Below are 23789 nucleotides of genomic sequence, written 5' to 3' on the forward strand. Positions count from 1 at the left end.
TCGTTGTGGGGTTTTGTTTTATGGTGTCTTGTACGTCCGACATGAAACTTCAGTGTTTGTGCTTTCGAAAGCACAATATCTGGTTCTGTTCTGTGTTTAATACAGAAACTTTTATGTCTGTGACTGTCTGGCTTTTGGCAGAACTAAAAGATGTGTGATTAGAAATGTGTGTTTATCTGAAAATGTTGAATTGACTTAGGAATAATAGATAAGGTGAATTCTGGTGTTTAGTGCATTTAGAAGTTGAGTTTAAAAGAAATAATCTTGCTGTAATAGCTCATGGAAGCTATGTGTAGCACAGACTACAGCGGTTGAAAGCCCAGAGTCATGCCCCCTTTCCTGCATAGCAGAAGGCTATGACGCAGTGGAAATTTTTTTCATCTAATGAGATGGATCATAATAATAATTACGTTTTGTGTTACGATATTCGACAAATACTGTTGGAAGACAATGATTTATCATTTTAAAAATGTTTGTAATACAAACGTTTAAGAAATGTGTTTGCATTAAAATTTAAATAATTATTTAAAACAATAAAAAGGAGAATTTTATAAAATATATAATTGCTTTAATAAAAATAATGATCATGATCAGATCATGATCAGATTTTATGCTTTATATGATGAAATATTTTTGAACTCTTACGTTTTTATGTTGATAATCTTGTTATTTCTTTTTACACATGAGAACTAATTTAGTAAACTGATAATTTAGCAGACAGTCTGTAGAGAAAGCTGCAAAAAGTTTGGTAGTCATCCAAAGAGACAACGCCCGACTGCTGCGTAGCTCTCTGCCCCCCTTTTCTCATACACAACCCTAGACAGCAAAGGGGGGAGTTTTTGAAGCTGCTGCAGCTAGAATCATAGGAAAAGATAAAGGTATCATTCCTAAAACATTACAGATTGCTACAAGCAATAGGGATTACTCACTATGCTTCCAGTATCTACATACTTTTAGGCAATTCTTCAAATTTACTTGGAAGAGACCTGATTTCTAAGTTACAGTGTACAATATACTGTATCACGGATGAGGTATTTCTACAAATTCCAGAAATAAGTACAGAGTAGGGACAGGCTCAGTTGGATACATAGTATATATATATATATATATATATATATATTCCATAGACAAAAAACATTACGGTTTCACATGTCCCATTAAGGCTTCTTACACATGATCTGGCATTTCAGAAACCTGTTGTATCACTTCCACTCAAACTCCAAAAAGCATGGAAATTCTGATGTTAAGGCTGACGCCTTAATGGACGTGTTCCTTGCACAATACAGATATGGTATGCCATCACAGCCTCTGGGTAAGTGCAGATTCAGCACTCTCACAGAGTGAGATTGTTGTCACTCACACAATGGTGGAGCTGCTAATTCACACATGCAGTCAATGCAAGTTAAGGTCTTAGCAGAAGACAGCTGCTCAGATGAGGTAAGAGTGGTGTTGAGTGGAGTGAGGAGACAGAGCAGTGTGGATGGGGGGACAGAAATGTGTGGATAGGGGGAAGACTAGGCAGCACTGATGGGGGGACAAACCAACAAAGACAGGTTGAAAACAGTGATGCAGTTGGGGGAAAGACAGAGCCCAACAGATGGGGAAAGAGAGTGCCACATATGGGGAAAGAAAATACTGCAGATGGGGGAAAGACAGTGGCACAGATGGTGGGGAGACAGAGCGGTGTGGATGGGTGGACAGTGCCGTATGGATGAGGGCAACAGAGCAGCACAGATGGAGAGGGGTGAGACCAGTACAGATGGAAAGAAACAGTGGCACAGATGGTGGGGAGACAGAGCAGTGTGGATGGGTGGATAGAGCAGCACGTGTGGATGAGGGCGACAGAGCAGCACAGATGGAGAGGGGTGAGAGCAGTTCAGATGGAAAGAAACAGTGGCACGGATGAGGGGGGCAGAGCAGCATGGATAAGAGGAATACAGTCCCGACATCAGAGGGGGTAAGTATTTTCACCTACTCTTGGTGGGTGGCAGCTATGCCTACTCCTTGTGGGTGGTGGCTAGGGCTAACTTCCCCCAATCCCACCCTGGGCCATGACCCTAACAGTGACCCCAATACTTACCATCAGGATGTCGGCGATGTCAGCTACATGAATGGGGTAAGAGTGGTGAGAATAGGGGGGAGATTAAGCAGCATGTATGGGAAGGGAGACAGAGTGGTGCAGATGAGGGGCAACGATGCAGATGGGTTGAAAACACTTGCACGCATGGGTAGAAAACTGGTACAGATGGGAGAGAAGACAGTGTGCCATGTATTGGAGGAGGCAGAATGACGTTGAAGAGGGAAACACTGAGCAGCGCAGAGAGAAGGAAACGGTGGTACGGACAAGACACAGATGGGGAAAGACAGATGGTACAGATAAATTAGTACAGACTAGCACAGATCGGAGAACATATATAGGGGAAGTAAGTGTAGATGCACAGACCGTAGATGGGGTATTATAGTTTTAGCAATTAACCAAGATGTTTGAGGGAGCTTAATGTGTATTCTAACTGAGATGGATGTATGGAGTGAGAAGGATTTTGGAACAAGGGGGTAAATTTACTAAGATGGGAGTTCTATTGAAGATGGGATGTTGCCCATAGCAACCAATCAGATTCTACTTCTCATTTTTCTAGCACCTTCTTGAAGATAATACCTGAAATCCGATTGGTTGCTATGGGCAACATCCCATCTTAAATAGAACTCCCATCTTAGTAAATTTACCCCAAGGTGGGATTGCTGTGGTGACTGAATGGGATGGTTGTGGGGACTGAGTGGAATGGGAGCACCACATAACTGCTCAGACCTTCAGTTGCATAGACTGCATGTGTGTATTCCAATGAGCACACAAATCTGTGAAATAGCAGCTCCACCATTGTGTGAGTGACAGCAATCTCACTCTGTGAGAGTGCTGAATCTGCACTTACCCACAGGCTGTGATGGCATACCATATCTGTATTGTGCAAGGAACACGTCCATTAAGGCGTCAGCCTTAACGATCGGAATTTCCATGCTTTTTGGAGTTTGAGTGGAAGTGTTACAACAGGTTTCTGAAATGCCAGATCATGTGTAAGAAGCCTTAATGGGACATGTGAAACCGTAAGGTTTTTTTGTCTATGGAATTTCATAGCTTTTTTTCAATTTATTTTTTTTAATTCCGAAATGTAAAATTTCACTGTAAGAATAAACATTTGATTTTTTAAAATGTTTAACGATAACACACCCCTGGCAGCGAGCATTACCCCTGGCAATGAGCATTACCCCTGGCCACAAGCATTACAAACCCCTGGCAACGAGTATGACACCTGTCCCAGAGCATTAAACCCCTGGCAACGAGTAAGACACCCAGCCCATGAAACCCCTGGTAACGAGCATGACACCCAGCGTGTAGAAGCTTTACTGTAGGACATAATGTATCACGGGCATTGCAGTGTGGGGCATATTGTGCAAGGGACATTACTGTATGGCGCTTAATATGGTGAATTTTTTTTTCCTGTGGAGGCCAAGGTCTGTTGGTGCAGGGCCAAAAACTGGGGTGTAAGTTAGTCTTTTCCGTCGAGGCCACGCCCATTTTCTCGAGACCACGCCCATTGCCTGGGGCAGAGCATTCTGCAGCTTTTACATTTCCCCAATGGCTGCTGAGAGGAACAGCCAATTGGAATACACTGGGGGCAGCTCATTGTGTATTTCCATTTCCCAGGTGGCTGCTTCACTTTTCAACAGCAGCAGAGTGCTGGGTGGAGAGGGGGTGTCTCCAGCTCCACTGGGCTGCCCGATTACTGAGATCAGGGACACACTGGGAGAGAAGCCATGGGTGCAGAGAGACCAGGATGTTCCTCTAAGATTGGCGGATTCTGGAAGATTGACTTACAGCAGCAGTAAAGTGTACTGGTTTAAGTGATTTTCGGTAGTTTCCTGAAATCGGACATGTGCATCCATCATATATATACACCAAGACAAGGGCATAACTAGGGTCTTTGGTGCCAAGGGCAAGTTGAAGAATGCCCCCCCATCCAAAAAAAATGTGCACTTCCGAAAAACAGACATGGTCAGCTGGGGATGGGCATTATCACTGTTTTGGTGAGTAACTGAAAGAGACACATGGGGCAGAGAGAGAGAGACACATGGAGCAGAGAGATAGAGGGAGTCACTGGAAAGAGAATGAGAGGAACAGAGGGAAACAGAGGCTAGGGCCAGACAGAGAGAGGGAGATATGGGGAAGAGAGAGAGACAGAGAGAGAGGTGGAGGAGACAGAGAGAGACCAGGGCCAGAGAGACACTGGGAGACATGGGGGAAGAGAGAGAGATGGGGAGACAGAGAGAGACAAGGGGCAAAGAGACCGGGAGACATGGGGGGAGACAGATAGAGACCTGGGGAAGAGAGATAGACAGACAGAGGCCAGGGGCAGAGAGAGAGAGAGACTAGAGCCAGAGATAGGCGAGGAGAGAGAGGGGGAAACAGAGAGAGACCAGGGGCCATTACAAAGAGAGAGACAGAGAGAGAGACACCAGGGGCAGCAAGAGACAGACCAGGGGCAGAGAGAGATGGAGACATGAGAGAGAGATCAGGAGCAGAGAGAGAGAGACCAGGGGCAGTGAGAGGAGACATGAGAGAGGGAGACAGAGCCCTGGGCCAGACAGCGAGAGGGAGACATGGGGGAGAGACCAGGGGCCTAGACAGTGAGAGATGATGGACAGAAAGAGAGGGAGACGTGCCAGAGAGAAGGCCACTGGAAGACATGGGGGAGAGAAGTGGAGGAGACAGAGACAGACTAGAGGTAGAAAGAGAGAGGGAAACAGACTAGGGCCAGACAGAGGCTGGAAGACATAGGAGACAGAGAGATGGGGAGACAGAGAGAGACCAGGGCCAGAGAGATACTGGGAGACATGGGGGAAGAGAGAGAGGAGACAGAAAGACCAGGGACAGAGAGAGACACACACAGAGACCAGGGGCAGCGAGAGAGAGAGACAGACCAGGGGCAGCGAGAGAGAGACATACCAGGGGCAGCGAGAGAGAGACATACCAGGGGCAGCGAGAGAGATAGACCAGGGGCAGCGAGAGAGAGAGACAGACCAGGGGCAGCGAGAGAGAGAGAGACAGGCCAGGGGCAGCGAGAGAGAGATAGACCAGGGGCAGCGAGAGAGAGAGTCAGACAGACCAGGGGCAGCGAGAGAGAGACAGACAGACCAGGGGCAGCGAGAGAGACAGACAGACAGACCAGGGGCAGCGAGAGAGACAGACAGACAGACCAGGGGCAGCAAGAGAGACAGAGGTATCAGGGGCAGCGAGAGAGACAGACAAGGGCAGTGGCGGAACTAGAGAATGGTGGGCCCAGGTGCAACAATATGCATTGGGCCCCTCTCCCTTATTAAAAATAGGGATAGCACGCGCCACAAAAAAACTGTAAGTGGGTGACTGAGGCAGGGGTGACAGGTAGATAGTGGGCGACCGAAGTAGGGGTGACAGGGAGATAGTGTGTGACTGGTGAGGTAGGTGTGACAGGGAGATAGGGGGTGACTGAGGCAGGGGTGACATGGACATAGTGGGTGACTGAGGCATGGGTGACAAGTAGAGAGTAGATGACTGAGGCAGGGTGACAGGTAGAGTTGGTGACTGAGGCAGGGTGACAGGTAGAGTTGGTGACTGAGGCAGGGTGACAGAGAGTGGGTGAATGAGGCAGGGGTAACAGGGAGATAGTGGGTGACTGAAGCAGGGGTGACAGGGAATTAGTGGGTGACTGAAGCAGGGGTGACAGGGAGATAGTGGGTGACTGAAGCAGGGGTGACAGGGAGATAGTGGGTGACTGAAGTAGGGGTGACAGGCTATAGTGGGCGAGTAAGGCAGGAATGACAGGTAGATAGTGGGCGACCGAAGTAGGGGTGACAGGGAGATTGTGGGTGACTGATGAGGCTGGAGTGACAGGGAGATAGTGGGTGACTGAGGCAGGGGTGACATGGACATAGTGGGTGATTGAGGCATGGGTGACAAGTAGAGAGTAGATGACTGAGGCAGGGTGACAGGTAGAGTTGGTGACTGAGGCAGGGTGACAGGTAGAGTTGGTGACTGAGGCAGGGTGACAGAGTGAGTGAATGAGGCAGGGGTGACAGGGAGATAGTGGGTGACTGAGGCAGGGGTGACAAGTAGAGAGTAGATGACTGAGGCAGGGTGACAGGTAGAGTTGGTGACTGAGGCAGGGTAACAGAGAGTGGATGAATGAGGCAGGGGTGACAGGGATCTAGTGGGTGACTGAAGCAGGGGTGAGAGGGAGATAGTGGGTGTCAGCAGGGGTGTGGATCATTAGATCGACAGTGTCTAGGTCGACAATGTTTAGGTAGACCACTATAGGTCGACATTCACTAGGTCGACAGGGGTTGAAGGTCAACAGGGTTTCTAGGTCGACATGTTCTAGGTCAAAAGGTCGACATGAGTTTTTCATGTGTGTTTTTTGTGTCGTTTTCTCCGTACAGTGACCGGGAAGCCTAATTAGTGCACCGTGTCCCCTCGTATGGCTCGCTTCGCTCGCCATGCTTCGGGCAAGGTGACTATTCCCAATCATAGTCCGTGTGGATCGTTAAGAATGAAAAAGTTCCAAAAAAAAAAGTGAAAAACTCAGGTCGACCTTTTGAACTGTCGACCTAGAACATGTCGACCTAGAAACCCTGTCCACCTTCAAACCCTGTCGACCTAGTGACTGTCGACCTATAGTGGTCGACCTAAACATTGTCGACCTAGACACTGTCGATCTTCAGACCGGATCCCAACTGAAGCAGGGGTGACAGGGAGATAGTGGGTGACTGAAGCAGGGGTGACAGGGAGATAGTGGGTGACTGAAGCAGGGGTGACTGGGAGATAGTGAGTGACTGAGGCAGGGGTGACAGGGAGATAGTGGGTGACTATATGGCAGGGGTGACAGGGAGATAGTGAGTGACTGAGGCAGGGGTGACAGGGAGATAGTGGGTGACTGGTGAGGCAGGGGAGACAGGGAGATAGTGAGTGACTGAGGCAGGGGTGACAGGGAGATAGTGGGTAACTGGTGAGGCAGGGGTGACAGGGAGATAGTGATTGACTGAGGCAGGGGTGACAGGGAGACAGTGGGTGACAGGGAGACAGTGGGTGACAGAGACAGGGGTGACAGAGACAGGGGTGACAGAGACAGGGGTGACAGGGAGACAGTGGGTGACTGAGACAGGGGTGAGAGGGAGATAGTGGGTAAGAGGTATAGAGTGGGTGACTGAGGCAGAGGTGACAGAGAGAAAGTGTGCTTGCAGAAAGATGGCGGCCGCAGTGTGCGACCCTATGCCAGTGGTTTCCCTCCCTGGCTCTCCACTCACCTCACCCTGTGATCCAGGCTCTCTTGGGGCAGTGCAGCAGGGGTGCGAGCACACCTCGGGAGGAGATGAGAAGGCAGCGGCAGCACCCTCCACATATGGTACTCTCCACAATGTAATGGTCGGGCCGGCCCTGTATATACACACACATAGTAAAAGACACACACATAGCAAACACATACACACGTATGACAAAACACACAAACAGCTAATCACACATAGCAAAACAATTGTACACACACACACACATATAGCAAAATACGTACACAGCTAAACACACACACTCTGGTACTTACATACTTTACCCCTATTGGCTGGCTCTCTGGTTCCGAGAAGGCTCTTCACGACTGACAGCAGCAGCAGAAGTGCGGTGCTGGGTTGAATGGGACTGCAACTACCTTCTCATCCCGACTGCCACCTCTCACTCATACACTCTCTGGTCTCTCTCACATTACTTCACATCTCTCCTTTTTCTCTCTAATTCTTGCTCTCTTTTACACACATACTATCTCGTTTTATTTCTACCACACACACGCTATTTCATTCTGTCTCTCATACTGTACATCCCTACACTGCCGCTCTCATACATCCATATATCTGTACACTGCCGCTCTCATACATCCATATATCCGTACACTGCCGATCTCATACATCCATATATCCGTACACTATCGCTCTCATACATCCATATATCTGTACACTGCCGCTCTCATACATCCATATATCTGTACACTGCCGCTCTCATACATCCATATATCCGTACACTGCCGATCTCATACATCCATATATCCGTACACTATCGCTCTCATACATCCATATATCTGTACACTGCCGCTCTCATACATCCATATATCTGTACACTGCCGCTCTCATACATCCATACACTGCCGCTCTCATACATCCATATATCTGTACACTGCCGCTCTCATACATCCATATATCCGTACACTGCCGATCTCATACATCCATACACTGCTGCTCTCATACATCCATATATCTGTACACTGCCGCTCTCATACATCCATATATCCATACACTGCCGCTCTCATACATCATTGGTGTACATATGGATGTATGAGAGCGGCAGTGTATGGATATTTGGATGTATGAGAGCGGCAGTGTACAGATATATGGATGTATGAGAGCGGCAGTGTATGGATGTATGAGAGCGGCAGTGCCGCTCTCATACATCCATATATCCGTACACTGACGCTCTCATACATCCATACACTGCCGCTCTCATAAATCCATATATCTGTACACTGCCGCTCTCATACATCCAAATATCCATACACTGCCGCTCTCATACATCCATATATCCGTACACTGCCGCTCTCATACATCCATATATCCGTACACTATCGCTCTCATACATCCATATATCTGTACACTGCCGCTCTCATACATCCATACACTGCCGCTCTCATACATCCATATATCCGTACACTGCCGCTCTCATACATCCATACACTGCCGCTCTCACACATCCATATATCCATACACTGCCGTTCTCATACATCCATATATCCATACACTGCCGCTTTCATACATCCAAATATCTGTACACTACCGCTCTCATACATCCATACACTGCCGCTCTCATACATCCATATATCCGTACACTGCCGCTCTCATACATCCCTACACTGCCGCTCTCATACATCCATACAGTGGCGGATCCATGGGGGGGGCACTCGGGCCCGTACCCCCCCTGTCATTTCTGGCCTCCGTCCCGTTCTCCCCCGGCGCCGCACAGGGAGATGACGGGCGCCCGCTGAGATTGTGTTACCAGCGGGCGCCCGTCTCCCTGCATAGCGGCAGCCGGAGGCAGGAGCTCAGTACTGAGCTCCGGCTTCCGGCGCTGTCACTGTGCGCTATGGGAGAGACGTCAGTCATGACGTCTCTCTCATAGTGCTGCTGAGTGACTGAGGAGCGGACGCCCGGGGAGGAGGAGGACTTCAGCGGCGCGGGAACGGGGCTCGGTAAGTATGTTTTTTATTTCCTTAATGCAGCGGGGGCATCTCCTGGGGGCAAACTACGGGGGACATTACTACTGGGGGGGCATCAACAAGGGGCATTACTACTGGGGGGGGGGAACTACTGGGGGCATTATAACTGGGGGGCATCTACTGGGGGCATCACTACTGAGGGGTCATCTATTGGGAGCAGCTACTGGGGGACATTTTTACTGGGGGCCATCTACTGGGGTATTACTACAGGGGGGTCATCTATTGGGGCAAACTCGTAGGGGGCATTATTACTGGGGGGTCATCTATTGGGGGCAGCTACTGGGGCATTATTACTGGGGGGCATCTACTGAGGGCATTACTACTGGGGGATCATCTATTGGGGGCAGCTACTGGGGCATTATTACTGGGGGGCATCTACTGGGGGCATTACTACTGGGGGGTCATCTATTGGGGGCAGCTACTGGGGGACATTTTTACTGGGGGGCATCTACTGGGGCATTACTACTGGGAGGTCATCTATTGGGGGCAAACTCATAAGGGGCATTACTACTGGAGGCAAACTACTGGAGGACATTATTACTGGGGGCATCTACTGGGGGCAAACTACTGGGGGCCAACTACAAAGGTGCCAACTACTGGCGACGTAACTACAGGGGCATTACTACTGGCGGCTTAACTACAGGGGCATTACTACTTGGGGGCAAAACTACAGGGGAGCCAAACTACTGGGGGCTTAACTACAGGGGCCAAACTACTGGGGGATAACTACAGGGGCCAAACTACTGGGGGATAACTACAGGGGCCAAACTACTGGGGGCATAACTACTGAAGGCTAAGCTACAAGGGGGCATACCTACAGGGACTAAACTACAATGGGGCAAACTACAGGGGGGCATTACTACCGGTGGCTAAACTACTGGGGGCATTACCACTGGGAGGCTAAACTAAGGGGGGGGGGTAAACTACTGGGGTCATGACTGCAGGGGAATTACCACTGGGGGCATAATGACTGGGGGCATTACTACAGGCAACATTTCTACTGGGGGCAATACGGGCATTGCAAAAGGGGCACCACTACTTGGGGGTCTATATAAGGGGCACTACCAGTACAGTGGACATTGCATAATGAGCGCTACAACTGTGGGCATTGTATAAGAAGCGCCACCTCACATGCACCGAAGCCGCACGCAAATGTACTTGCCCCTTCCATGGTGCCCCCCCTATCATTTTCTTCTGGATCCGCCCCTGCATCCATATATCAGTATACTGCCGCTCTCATACATCCATATATCCGTACACTGCCGCTCTCATACATCCATACACTGCCGCTCTCATACATCCATACAGGGGCGGATCCCGAAGAAAATGATAGGGGGGGCACCATGGAAGGGGAAGTACATTTGCGTGCGGCTTCGGTGCATGTGAGGTGGCACTCCTTATACAATGCCCACAGTTGTAGCGCTCATTATGCAATGTCCACTGTACTGGTAGTGCCCCTTATACAGACCCCATAGTAGTGGTGCCCCAATGCCCGTATTGCCCCCAGTAGTAATGTTGCCTGTAGTAATGCCCGCAGTCATTTAGTGAGTGTGGCCAATTAAAATGAGACGTGATACACAGACATATGCCCCCAATAGTGCAGTGCCAAATCCACAATTGCACCCACAGTGCCAGATCCACAATTGCCCCCACAGTGCCAGATCCACAATTGCACCCACAGTGCCAGATCCAAAAATGCCCCCACGGTGCCAGATCCAAAAATGCCCCCACAGTGCCAGATCCAAAAATGCCCCCACAGTGCCAGATCCAAAAATGCCCCTACAGTGCCAGATCCAAAAATGCCCCTACAGTGTCAGGTATACAAATGCCCCCACAGTGCCAGGTAAACAAATGCCCCCACAGTGCCAGGTAAACAATTGCCCCCACAGTGCCAGGTAAACAATTGCCCCCACAGTGCCAGGTAAACAATTGCCCCCACAGTGCCAGGTATACAATTGCCCTCACAGTACCAGGTATACAAATGCCCCCACAGCAGGTTTACAAATGCCCCCACAGCAGTGCTGCATGCTGCTTACCGCTGCTGCTGCTTATCTGCCCGGCTCTGAGGGTGTCAGGAGGAGAGCGCGGCTATGTCTGACGCCGGTGGCGGCGGCGTGTAGGACTTCAAACTAGCCGCCGGTTCGTGAGCCAATCAGAGCTTGCGGACCGGCGGCTCCTGATTGGCTGCCGGTCTGCGAGCTCTGATTGGCTCACGAACCGGCGACTGGTTTGAAGTCCGCAACACGCCGCCAGATAGCCGCGCTCTCCTCCTGACAGCTGAGACACGCTGCCGCCGGACTGTGCGGCAGCGTGTCTCAGTGACACAAGCGGGGGGGACAAGGGGGGCCACAAATCAGTGCCGTAACTAGACTTTTTAGCGCTGTGTGCAAGTAACCGCAACGGCGCCCCCCCCCCCCCCTTGTCGTGTTTTGAAATGAATGCTGCCTCTCCCCCCTCCCCCTCCCATAATTCACATACTGCTAGTTACGCCACTGCCAGAGCGGCAACTAGACATTTTGGTGCCCTCTGCCAGAAAAAGAATTGCCCCCCTCCGTTAGCCACATTACACTGCACAGTCACATTACACAGCACGGTAGCGTCCACCAGTCACATTACACCGCACGGAAGCATCCACCAGTCACATTACACCGCACGGTAGCGTCCACCAGTCACATTACACCGCACAGTAGCGTCCGCCAGTCACATTACACCGCACAGTAGCGTCCGCCAGTTACATTACACCGCACGGTAGCTTGCACCAGTTACATTACACCGCATGGTAGCATCCGCCAGTTACATTACACTGCACGGTAGCATCCGCCAGTTACATTACACCGCACGGTAGCATCCGCCAGTTACATTACACCGCACGGTAGCATCCGCCAGTTACATTACACCGCACGGTAGCATCCACCAGTTACATTACACCGCACGGTAGCATCCGCCAGTTACATTACACCGCACGGTAGCATCCACCAGTTACATTACACCGCACGGTAGCATCCGCCAGTTACATTACACCGCACGGTAGCATCCGCCAGTTACATTACACCGCACGGTAGCATCCGCCAGTTACATTACACCGCACGGTAGCATCCACCAGTTACATTACACCGCACGGTAGCATCCGCCAGTTACATTACACCGCACGGTAGCATCCGCCAGTTACATTACACTGCACGGTAGCGTCCACCAGTCACATTACCATGCACATTAGCGTCCATTAGTTACATTACACTGCACGGTAGCGTCCACCAGTCACATTACACCGCACATTAGCGTCCATTAGTTACATTACACCGCATGGTAGCGTCTGCAGTCACATTACACCGCACATTAGCGTCCATTAGTTACATTACACCGCATGGTAGCGTTCATTAGTCACATTACACCAGACAGTAATACTCCAAATATACATATAGTTTTATACCATAGCAGAAGAATATTTACACACAATCTTATGTATTCAATTTACAGGGGACATTACATAAATGTATATGCAGTTTTGGGGTTTGTTTTTTTACAAAATCTCTGCACTAGTAGTTTATCTAAAAAGTCACAGAGAGAAAGTCCAGAATTTCCAAACACAAGAAAAGTATTTCTTAATGTTGTTTTACTGAAATAAGTAGTAATTATCAGCACATACCTAAAATATAAGCAGCACTTGCACGAGGGGTGGGAGGGACGGAGGGAGAGACTTCACTTGCTGTGATAAGCAGCAGCAACAGCCGTCTCTCCTGTACCCGGAAGTCAGTGTACAGAGCAGGAGGAGGGGGGGCGGAGCAGAGCCCAGCAGCACACGGAGAAGAGACTCACAGACACAGATTGCCCAGCACTGCCTGCTGTGCCTGTGATCTATATTAGCAGCGCTGCCTCCGGCGGGGAAGGAGCCGGGCGCAGCGCTACTATTATACTGTACACTGCAGCGGGCAGCGCAGCAGCTGGTGGCAGCTAATCAGTGTGGATGCGGATGCTGCCACAAATGACAGGGGGGGCACGGGCCCGAGTGCCCCCCCCCCTGGATCCGCCACTGCATCCATATATCCGTATACTGTCGCTCTCATACATCCATATATCTGTACACTGCCGCTCTCATACATCCATACACTGCCGCTCTCATACATCCATATATCCGCACACTGCGGCTCTCATACATCCATACACTGCGGCTCTCATACATCCATATATCCGTACACTGCATCTCTCATACATCCACACACTGCCTCTCTCATACATCCATACACTGCCGCTCTCATACATCTGTAACCCTATCTTCTCCTCCAATCAAGGAGATTGTATGGTTACTAGGTAATAAGTTCGGAGTGCCTCCACCCAAGCGTTAGTCCCCGGGCTTGCTTGGGAAAGCCTAAAAAGAGTAATTAATGTTACCCCTGGGGGGAATATTCCATATAACACTAACCTTTACACTCTGGTGGATGTTTTTCAGACCCGTTTGAGAAGGCTATGTTGATTCTTCAAGACACAGGTAAGTATTTAATTTGTCTTTATTACACGCCAGAATACCACACGTTTATATTTCATGTGATAGGGAATCTCAAATAGAGTACCTTGATTCTCAAGACAGAATAATTAAACCAACAACAATATGGTACCATAAAATAAGCTTCCCTTCTTTCTCTATACAATAGTAACTTCATGCATATACAAAAAATGTTATACCGGTTTGTAGAAGAACAAATGATACCTCAATAAGAACTCATAGCTATTTCTATATAGATCTAATAATTGTAGTATTAGTCTCTGTTAAATTGATCACCTCCCTAGGTAAGCTTGGGTAGGGTATTGAAACGACTAACTCATTGGTGCACTGTTGGGGCCCTTGAAGTAATCTCTAGAAGAATGACTCTGAATAAGTTCATCTATATCCGGAAAGATTAATACCTCAGATTTACTGGCTAAAATGCTGTGTGAATGAGAGGAGGGTAGAACTTGCAGTTCTAGTGTGTGATGAAATCCTTTCCAGGCACTCTAACTCTCTCCCTTTATAACAAGAATCTCCATATCGTTCCTGCCAGGAAACCGGTAGCAACACTGTATCCTTTACTATCACACGGTGTCCTTTAATATAACTTGCTACTTTATTTCACAGTGTCAGTTTCTGTAAACTAAACTCCATCTGTGTCCTCTTGGGAGATATCAGCTAATGTTCACACTCTAGATCCTGTAGCCGAAGGTATCTGACACTAGTAAGTTCAAACTTTGCTCCCCCGATATCTTGCGGGGCATGAACTGCTATATTCTAAATATTAATTATAGGAGAGGATACTGACTCCTGTCGTCCTGTCTGTGCCCTATTCTTGGGAATACTGGACAGATAGCATTTCTCTGGCTGGGTCCACAGGATTATCCACAGGATAACATTGGGATATTGTCGAGCGACAGCGAAAATGGCACCAACACGGTCACAAGCTTTCTGGCCTCCCAGGATGCATTGGGGCCTCCACTATATAGTCCCGCCCACTGACTCAGTCAGATCAGTTTTTTGCTTGGTGCGGCAGGAAGCCGCATGGTCACAGGGCTGCTGTGAATAAAGCAGCCTAAAGCTTTTATTATTTTATTTTTTATAGACTTACTATATTGTTTTTTTTGAGCGACTTCTCTTTACAGCATCTTAAACGCATATTAGAAAGAGTCGCTCCAACAACTCCCCACCGGGTCGCAACAACGCTTACCTTCGAGTATCAGTGCTGTCTTGACGGGCGTCTGTGTCGGATGTTCTAGCAGGTCCAGCAGACGTAACCAGGCTGTGGCCGGAGCATGGGGAGACGGTGAGTCTATGGACTTCCTCTTACTAGAGGGGTCAGGACACAGCTACATTGATTTGGTGGAGACTACAAACAGTGTGTTGATGCGCCGAACATCTCGAGTGTGACAGCGCTACGCTCCGGGGATCATAGGCGCCAGGACTAGGTAGAGGCCGCGATCCTGGGAGTTTAAGTCAACGGGGGGATTCAGACGCTCTCCTGGCCGTCCCTCCTCCGAGTTCATGCCCAGTTCCCGCGTGTCTCTCGTTTCATGAACTGAATGACCTCACTTCCGGCTCAGACGCTACCACGAGGGTACTCGGTCGCAGCTTAGACGCTGCGGTTGTGTACACTGGAGATAAAACCCGCCAGACCAAGTCGCAGGCCTTAGCGTCTGCATACACGTGGAAGTCGCTCAGCGTCCGTGTCCGTTGGTGAGCGTCCGTGTCCGTTATCAGTTACCAAGAGCGGCAGTGTACACCAGTAGCGTCTGAATCCACTCAGCGTCTTACGAGCGTATTTGCTTGGATATGGAAGTGTGGTGAGTCTCCCTGTATCCCGCTCTCCGGAGGCAGGGTATACAGTACTAAAAATTCCTTCTACTTTTTAGTATGCATTGTTAATTTTTAGTACCTATTGCAAGCAGGGCCTTCCTACCTCTATGACTGTTTGTTATCACCCATTTTGTTATTGTTATTTCAAATTGTAAAGCGCAATGGAATTTGCTGCGCTATATAAGAAACTGTTAATAAATAAATAAATATGAGACCTGTATATTACTGTGTTGTCTGCATGTTATGTTGAGAAAAAAGAGCCAGTTAAAACAGAAGTACAATTTTCCTACTTATGTATAAGTTGTTATGGAGGTTGTATTCTCATATGACAATGTCTAATGCTTTAACATGTGACTGACTGCTAGTATGTGTGCTGACTTTTCTGTGTAATGTCAGTCCTGTTCTGACCCTCAAATCAGGTGCACTGTGGTCAGATTGATCTCACCTCTATATACTGACATATAGGGTGTTTTTCAGTCACAAAATTGTGTAGTCAATAACAGATTATTACCATGTCTGTGAGCGGCAAAAGAGATGATCAGAATTTATCAAGCACTCATATAGCCCTAACATGCTTATCTTGTAAGTCAGGGGTAATTGATAAGAATCAATTGGTCACTTATGAGGGTTTATGTGCAAACTGTTTCGCTTTTCAGCGAAGTAAAAGACAGGAGTTGGTTCAACCACCAACAGAGCCACCATGGAATATGTTCGCAAAGACTCTATCTTCTATAGCGGACTAGTTAACTACAGTAACACCACCTCAGGGGTTAGGTTCAGAGGCGGAACTACCGGCAGTGCAGGCAGTGCACTGCACTGGGGCCCGCCTCTGTCCAGGGGCCCAAGCATGTAATGAGTCAAACTGACTCATTACATGCCGCTGTGCGCTGCAGGCAACCGCTGCCCGCAGCGCACAGCCGCCCGGAGATAGGAGCTGAGCAGCGGTACAGACGGGGGAAGGAGGAGGGAGCCGGAGGACGGAGCCGCAGCAGCGCTTTGTTACTGGTGGAGGCGCTGCTGCTGCTGCTCCTCTGCTTCCCTATAGGCTGTCTTCCGAGAACAGCCTATAGGGAAGCAGAGGGGCAGCAGCAGCAGCGCCTCCACCAGTAACAAAGCGCTGCTGCGGCTCCGTCCCCCGGCTCCCTCCTCCTCATTCTCTACTGCCCGGGAATCGTCGTCTGACGCAGCTGCACCGAGGAGCCTGAGGGTAAGTATAATTCTTCTTTCTTTCTTTTTCTTTCTTGTGCCTGCCTGCCGCAATGTGTAAAAAGGGGGGACTACCTGCCGCAATGTGTAAAAAGGGGGGACTGCCTGCCGCACTGTGTAAAAAGGGGGGACTGCCTGCCGCAATGTGTAAAAAGGGGGGACTGCCTGCCGCAATGTGTAAAAAGGGGGGACTACCTGCCGCACTGTGTAAAAAGGGGGGACTGCCTGCCGCAATGTGTAAAAAGGGGGGACTACCTGCCGCAATGTGTAAAAAGGGGGGACTGCCTGCCGCAATGTGTAAAAAGGGGGGACTGCCTGCCGCACTGTGTAAAAAGGGGGGACTGCCTGCCGCACTGTGTAAAAAGGGGGGACTGCCTGCCGCAATGTGTAAAAAGGGGGGACTGCCTGCCACTATGTGTAAAAAGGGGAATCTGCCTGCCGTAATGTGTAAAAATGGGGACGCTGTCTGCCGTAATGTGTAACAAGGGCACGCTGTCTGCCGTAATGTGTAAAAAGGGCACGCTGTCTGCCGTAATGTGTAACAAGGGCACGCGGTCTGCCGTTATGTGTAAAAAGGGGTAATCTGCCCGACGCTATGTGTAAAAATGGGGAATCTGCCTGCCGTAATGTGTAAAAAAGGGGGGCTGCCTGACGCTATGTGTAAAAATGGGGAATCTGCCTGCTGCTATGTGTAAAAAGGAGGAATCTGCCTGCCGTAATGTGTAAAAATGGGGACGCTGTCTGCCGTAATGTGTAACAAGGGCACGCTGTCTGCCGTAATGTGTAACAAGGGCACGCTGTCTGCCGTAATGTGTAACAAGGGCACGCTGTCTACCGTAATGTGTAAAAAGGGCACGCGGTCTGCCGTTATGTGTAAAAAGGGCACGCTGTCTGCCGTTATGTGTAAAAAGGGCACGCTGTCTGCTGTAATGTGTAAAAAGAGGAATCTGTTCGCTGTAAGGTGTAAAAGGGTCTCTACCTGGTGTAGTGGTGCTACTGTGCGGCGTAATTTGAATAATGGAGACTACTGTGTTGGTATTATTTTGTGGCCACACCCCTTCCCCACGAAGCCACGCCACTATGTATTTTTGCGCGCGCCTACGGCGCGCACTGCCCCCGGGGTGGACTTGGATGGGGGGGGGGGCCAAAGCATTTTGTCGCACCTGGGCCCACCGCTTGCTTGTTCCGCCACTGGTTAGGTTACACTATGAACCCATACATGCAGCTCCCTTTCTACGACTTGGTTCCAGTAGCCTCTACAAGCAACCAAGAGACAGTTAAGACTAAGACAGATACGTCTATGTGGCAGACTACACAAGATGATACATCGGACGATGAGACAATAGATTCGACTCAATATGATGATCAGTCGCAGAGTTTTAGTTCAGATGATGTCGCTGAACTTATTAATGCTGTGGAAGCTGTTCTCTCGTTGGAAGAGCCAGCCAAGACAGTGTTAAAATCTAAAGCACCTGTATTTAAACGAACAAAATCAGTGAAAGCTGAATTCCCAGTGTCAGATGAGCTGACAGAAATGATGGATGAGTCTTGGGCAGCGCCCAGTAAAAAGTATAAGATTCCTAAGAGATGGGATTCTTATTATCCATTTCCAGCTGTGGATTGTTCGAAAAGAGAAGTTCCTCCAAAAGTAGATGCACATGTTCTGCGACTCGTGCATAAATCTGCTTTACCACTGTCATCTACCTCACTAAATGATGTCACAGACAGAAGGGTAGATAGCCTTTTGAAAAATATTTTTCTCTAGTAGGAGCAGTGGTAAGACCTGCTATGGCTTCGGCCTGGGTAGCAAAGCCAATGGGCGAAAGGATAGAGGAACTAGAGAATAGCATCCCTTCTCCTACTAGGGAGCAAGAGGATCATTTTTGCAGTTTAAGACAATCTGCCCAGTATGTGGAAGAAGCAGCAATTGATGTAGGTACAGTTGCTTCTAAAGCTTCAGCCTTGACAGTAGTCGCTCGTCGAGCAATTTGGCTACGTACCTGGAAGGCAGATGCGGAATCCAAGAAAGAATTGGAAGCATTGCCTTTTGTGGGTAATATATTATTTGGAAAACCTTTATCGGATATCCTAGAATCAGAGGCTGAATAGAATAAGGTCAGATTTCCGGCTACCTACAACCCTAAGTCCAAGGGTTTAAAATTTCGCTCTTTTCGTTGGCAAAGCAAAGCAAAAGAGGAGCCTAAACAACCCCAGTTTAAATCCAGGGGTAGGAAGCAGTGGGCTAGCAAAAAGCCAGCTTCCAAACCTGAACAGAAACCCTCAGTCTTAAGAGACGGGCCTCCGCCTGGAGGATTCCAGGGTTGGGGGACGACTCCTTCAATTTGCACACATATGGCAACAGTCAACAGCAGATGCCTGGGTGCAGAAGGTAGTATCTCAGGGGTATGGGTTCCCATTCAGGAGGCAGCCTCCTCAAAGATTTTTTGTCTCGTATAGAGTCGAAGGCCAATGCCCTGCAAGAAGCAGTCCAAAAATTACTGCAGTCAGGTGTGATTGTCCCAGTACCTCCATCACAAAAGGGACAGGGGTATTACTCCAATCTATTTCTAATCCAGAAACCAAATGGGTCATAACGACCAATTCTAAATCTGAAAATTTTGAACAAATACATATGGATCCCGAAGTTCCACATTACGCTCCATAATGTTGGCTATGGAACCGGGAGATTACATGGTATCTCTGAATGTACGGGATGCTTACCTACATGTTGTTAGGTTCCTGGTGCTCAGAACAAGGGAGATGTTATGAAGCGAGTCCAGAGCACCAGGATGTAATGCTGGGAAAGGGGAATGGAAAGGGAATAGCCCCTGGCGCCCTATCTCCGTTGTCTCACCCGTGCTGTCAGTACACTCTTGCGAGACTATGGTTGCTTGAGCCCATGGCAGCCGCGTTTGAAGGGCGGATTACGTCTGCCCAACTTCGATGCCCCCTCAGGTCTTAATGAGAGACAAAGAGTGAACCGAGACAGGGCTACTAACAAACCTAAAACCAAAGTATGTGCGGCTTGCCGCCAAAGGAAAAGAACAACAAAGGAAATGCTGACCACACGCCGACACAATACTTTTGTGTACCGGCGGTGACAGCATAAGCAGAACCCTCTGCAAAACACCAGTGACAGAAAAAATAAGGGAATACAGCGGCCTAAGCCAACGGACGCGGCCGTGCCGCTACTCACGGAACCGGTACGAATACTGGCAAACGGACAGGAACTCCCAATGCTGCTGACACAGACTCTCAGAACTGGAGGACAGGCAGAATCCCAAACGACAGACCGGTGGACACCAAGAAGCCAGAAACTTGCACAGGCAAAGGTACTGGACCTCAGGACAGGAACGCCTCACGGCAGGACACGGGATCAGACATAGGAATCGACACAGGGACTGACACAGGAATCGACAGAGGAATCGACACAGGAAGCTCAGGAACTAGCAGGAACCAAGCTCAGAACTCAAGCAGACTGAAAACGAATTGCAAACAGCCAGCATATAACAGAGAGGCCTAATTAATAATCCCATGCAGCTGCCTTGATGCATGATTCCAAACTGACCAGATGCAATTAGCAGCCAGGTGAGGCTGAACACAAGGGAACAAGCTGCAATTACACAGACTCACCAGTGGCAGCAGACAAGAGTATTCTAAAACAGAGCAACAGGAAATCCTGGCATGCAAGACAACTTTATAAACATAAAATAGGAATGAACCACTACCTGTGGTTCATAACACATGTGCCTATAGCACTGTCACATCAGTGTTACCTCAGGTTTGCCATCCTCCAGGAACATTTCCAGTTCCAAGCTCTGCCTTTCGGGCTAGCTACAGCACCCAGGGTGTTCACCAAGATCATGGTGGTTATGGCAGCTTGTCTGCGCAAGCAGGGGATAAGAATATTCCCATACCTCGACGACTTGTTAATCTTAGCACAGTCGCAAGATTTACTGTTGAGCCATCTTCAACAGACGATAGTTTGTTTACAGAGACACGGGTGGCTCATAAATTGGGAGAAGTCGTCCCTGAATCCGTCACAGCGGATGGTTCATTTGGGGGCCATATTGGATTCAGACCTACAGAAAGTTCTCTTACCAGAGAAAAAGATAGTCAAGGTGCAGGTCATGGCTCAGGAAGCGTTGCAAGCCCAGACAATGTCAGTCCATGCACCAATGCGACTGTTGGGTCTGATGGTATCAACCTTCGACATGGTGGAATATGCGCAATTCCACTCCAGACCATTGCAGCACCTTATTCTGACCAAATGGAACGGAAATCATCAGACGATAAAGAAACAGATGATAAAGATTCCAGTAAAGGTAAAGAGGTCTCTAGCGTGGCGGCTACAGACAGACCATTTTTAACAAGGGGAGACCCTTTTGGATAAAAGAGTGGCAAGTCCTGACAACAGATGCCAGCCTGCAGGGCTGGGGGGCGGTACTCGAAAGCCTATGGTTCCAGGGAAAGTGGACCGCAAGGGAAAGTCGCCTGCCGATAAATCTGTTGGAGATAAGGGCCGTTTACTTGGCTCTAGTTCAGGCAAAGGACAATCTACAAGGAAGACCAGTCCAGATCCGCTCAGACAATGCGACGGCAGTAGCATACCTCAATCATCAAGGAGGAACTCACAGCAAGAGTCTGATGGAGGAAGTAACTCCCATTCTAAAATGGGCAGAACTCCATCTCCCGGCATTGTCAGCAGAATTTGTCCCGGGTGTACTAAATTGGGAAGCGGATTTTCTCAGTCGGCACACCATTCAGGAAACCGAATGGGCGCTACACCCAGAAGTGTTTCAGACACTGGTGAACAGATGGGGTCTACCGGAGATAGACCTTATGGCGGCTTGTCTAAACAACAAAGTTCCGAGGTACGGATCGAGAACAAGGGACCCAGGAGCGGTTCTGGTAGATGCACTGTCAGTAGAATGGAGGTTTCAGTTGGCATATCTGTTCCCTCCAATATCTCTGTTACCCAGAGTAGTGAGAAAGATAAAGCAGGCAAAAGGAGCAATTATTCTAATAGCTCCAGCTTGACCAAGAAGGCATTGGTACAGAGCCGGCCTTAGGCATAGGCAAACTAGGCAATTGCCTAGGGCATTTGGTATGCCTAGGGGCACAAGCAGCTTCTGCTGATTAAAATGATATGCGGCATGCCTATATTCTGTGTGTGACTGCGGCTGTTTCTGCATACAAAATAAAACAGTACAGTGTATTCCTGGAAATCACTGTAACGTAGCATTTCGTATGCAGATACATCCACAGTCACACACAGAATATAGGCATGCTTCACATCATTTTAAACAGCAGAAGCTGCTTGTCCTCCTAACCACATAGCAATGCAAATAAGATGCATTTTTTTATCAAAATGGGTGCCTGACGTTAGCAGAACTGCCTGCTGACCCATGCCAGGAAACTCCTGCTTCATGGCATATTGAGGCAAGATGTATGTGGACACATCTGTATCCAAGCAGAGGCAGAGGTCACAGTGTCAGCGGCCAGGGGAGTGCTGTGTATGGGAGGGTTGGTTGTGCAGTAGTGTTCCGCATATGTTTGATGGCCACTATGTGTGTCATTATGTGTATAAAGGCATTAATAATGTGTGGCTTAATATGTAAGGCGCATTATGTTTATAAGGACATTAGTAATGTGTGTCATATGTGTAAGGGGCATTACTGTGTGGTATTATGTTTATAAAGGCATTACTCATGTGTGGCATTATGTGTATAAGGTGCTCTACTGTGTGGCATAACATATACAGTAGAAAGGGCACTACAGTGTGTTCTAATGTGAATAAAGAGCAATATGGTTTGGTGTAATGTGAATAAGGAGCAATTCAGTGTGATGTAATGTGAATAAGGAGCACAACTGTGAGGAGTAACGTTTATAAGTTTAAGTGGTACTACTGTGTAATGTAGCGTGAAGAAGGGACACTATCGCATGATATAATGTGAATAAAGTTGCAATACTGTGTGACGTAATTTGAATTGGGGGTACTATTGTGTAGCCATGCTCCTTCCCAGCAAGAACACACTCCTTTTTGAGCTGTGTGCCGAATGTCCGCACTGCTCCTATTTAAAATATAGGGGGTAGGAACACCAAAATGAGCACTGCTATGGGTGAGGGGTGATGGTTCTGGGAAAGGGATGCAGGGTCAGAGGCAGAACTAGCGGCAATGCTAGGGGGCACCAGCTAAAATCTTGCCTAGGGCATCATATTGGTTAGGGCCGGCTCTGCATTGGTACACAGATCTGTTGTCCATGGAAGCACCGATACTGCTCCCTCAATGTCCAGATCTGCTAATGCAGGGTCCTTGTTGTCACAGTCATCTGGATCGCCTATCTTTGAAGGCGTGGCTGTTGAAACCTCTATCCTAGAGTCTAAAGGATTTTTGAAACAAGTAATCCAAACTATGCTTAGGTCAAGAAAGCCTTCTTCGGCCCGTGTGTATCATAGAATATGGCAAGCCTATATTCACTGGTGTACTGGAAATAATTTCAATCCGAGATCTTTTAAAGTAGCTAGGATTTTGGATTTCCTTCAGGCAGGACTGGATAAAGGGTTGAAACTGCTTCCTTGAGGGTTCAAGTCCCAGCGTTAACTGTATGGTTTCAGCAGAAGATTGCTGATTTACAGGATGTACGTACGTTTTTTCAAGGAGTAGTACATATTCAACCTCAATTTATTCCTCCTGCAGCTCCCTGGGATTTGAATTTAGTTCTTAAATTTCTCCAGGGTCCTCTGTTTGAACCACTTGAGAGAGCAGATCTTAAGTGGTTAACGGTTAAAGTTATTTTTTTACTGGCAATGGCGTCAGCCAGAAGAGTGTCAGATTTGGGAGCATTATCATGTAAGTCTCCTTTCCTAAGTTTTTTTCCAGACAGAGCAGTTCTCAGAACGAGATCTAGCTATCTTCCAAAGGT

The sequence above is a fragment of the Pseudophryne corroboree genome, chromosome 5 (genome assembly GCF_028390025.1).
Source record: "Pseudophryne corroboree isolate aPseCor3 chromosome 5, aPseCor3.hap2, whole genome shotgun sequence".
Classification (NCBI taxonomy): Eukaryota; Metazoa; Chordata; class Amphibia; order Anura; family Myobatrachidae; genus Pseudophryne; species Pseudophryne corroboree.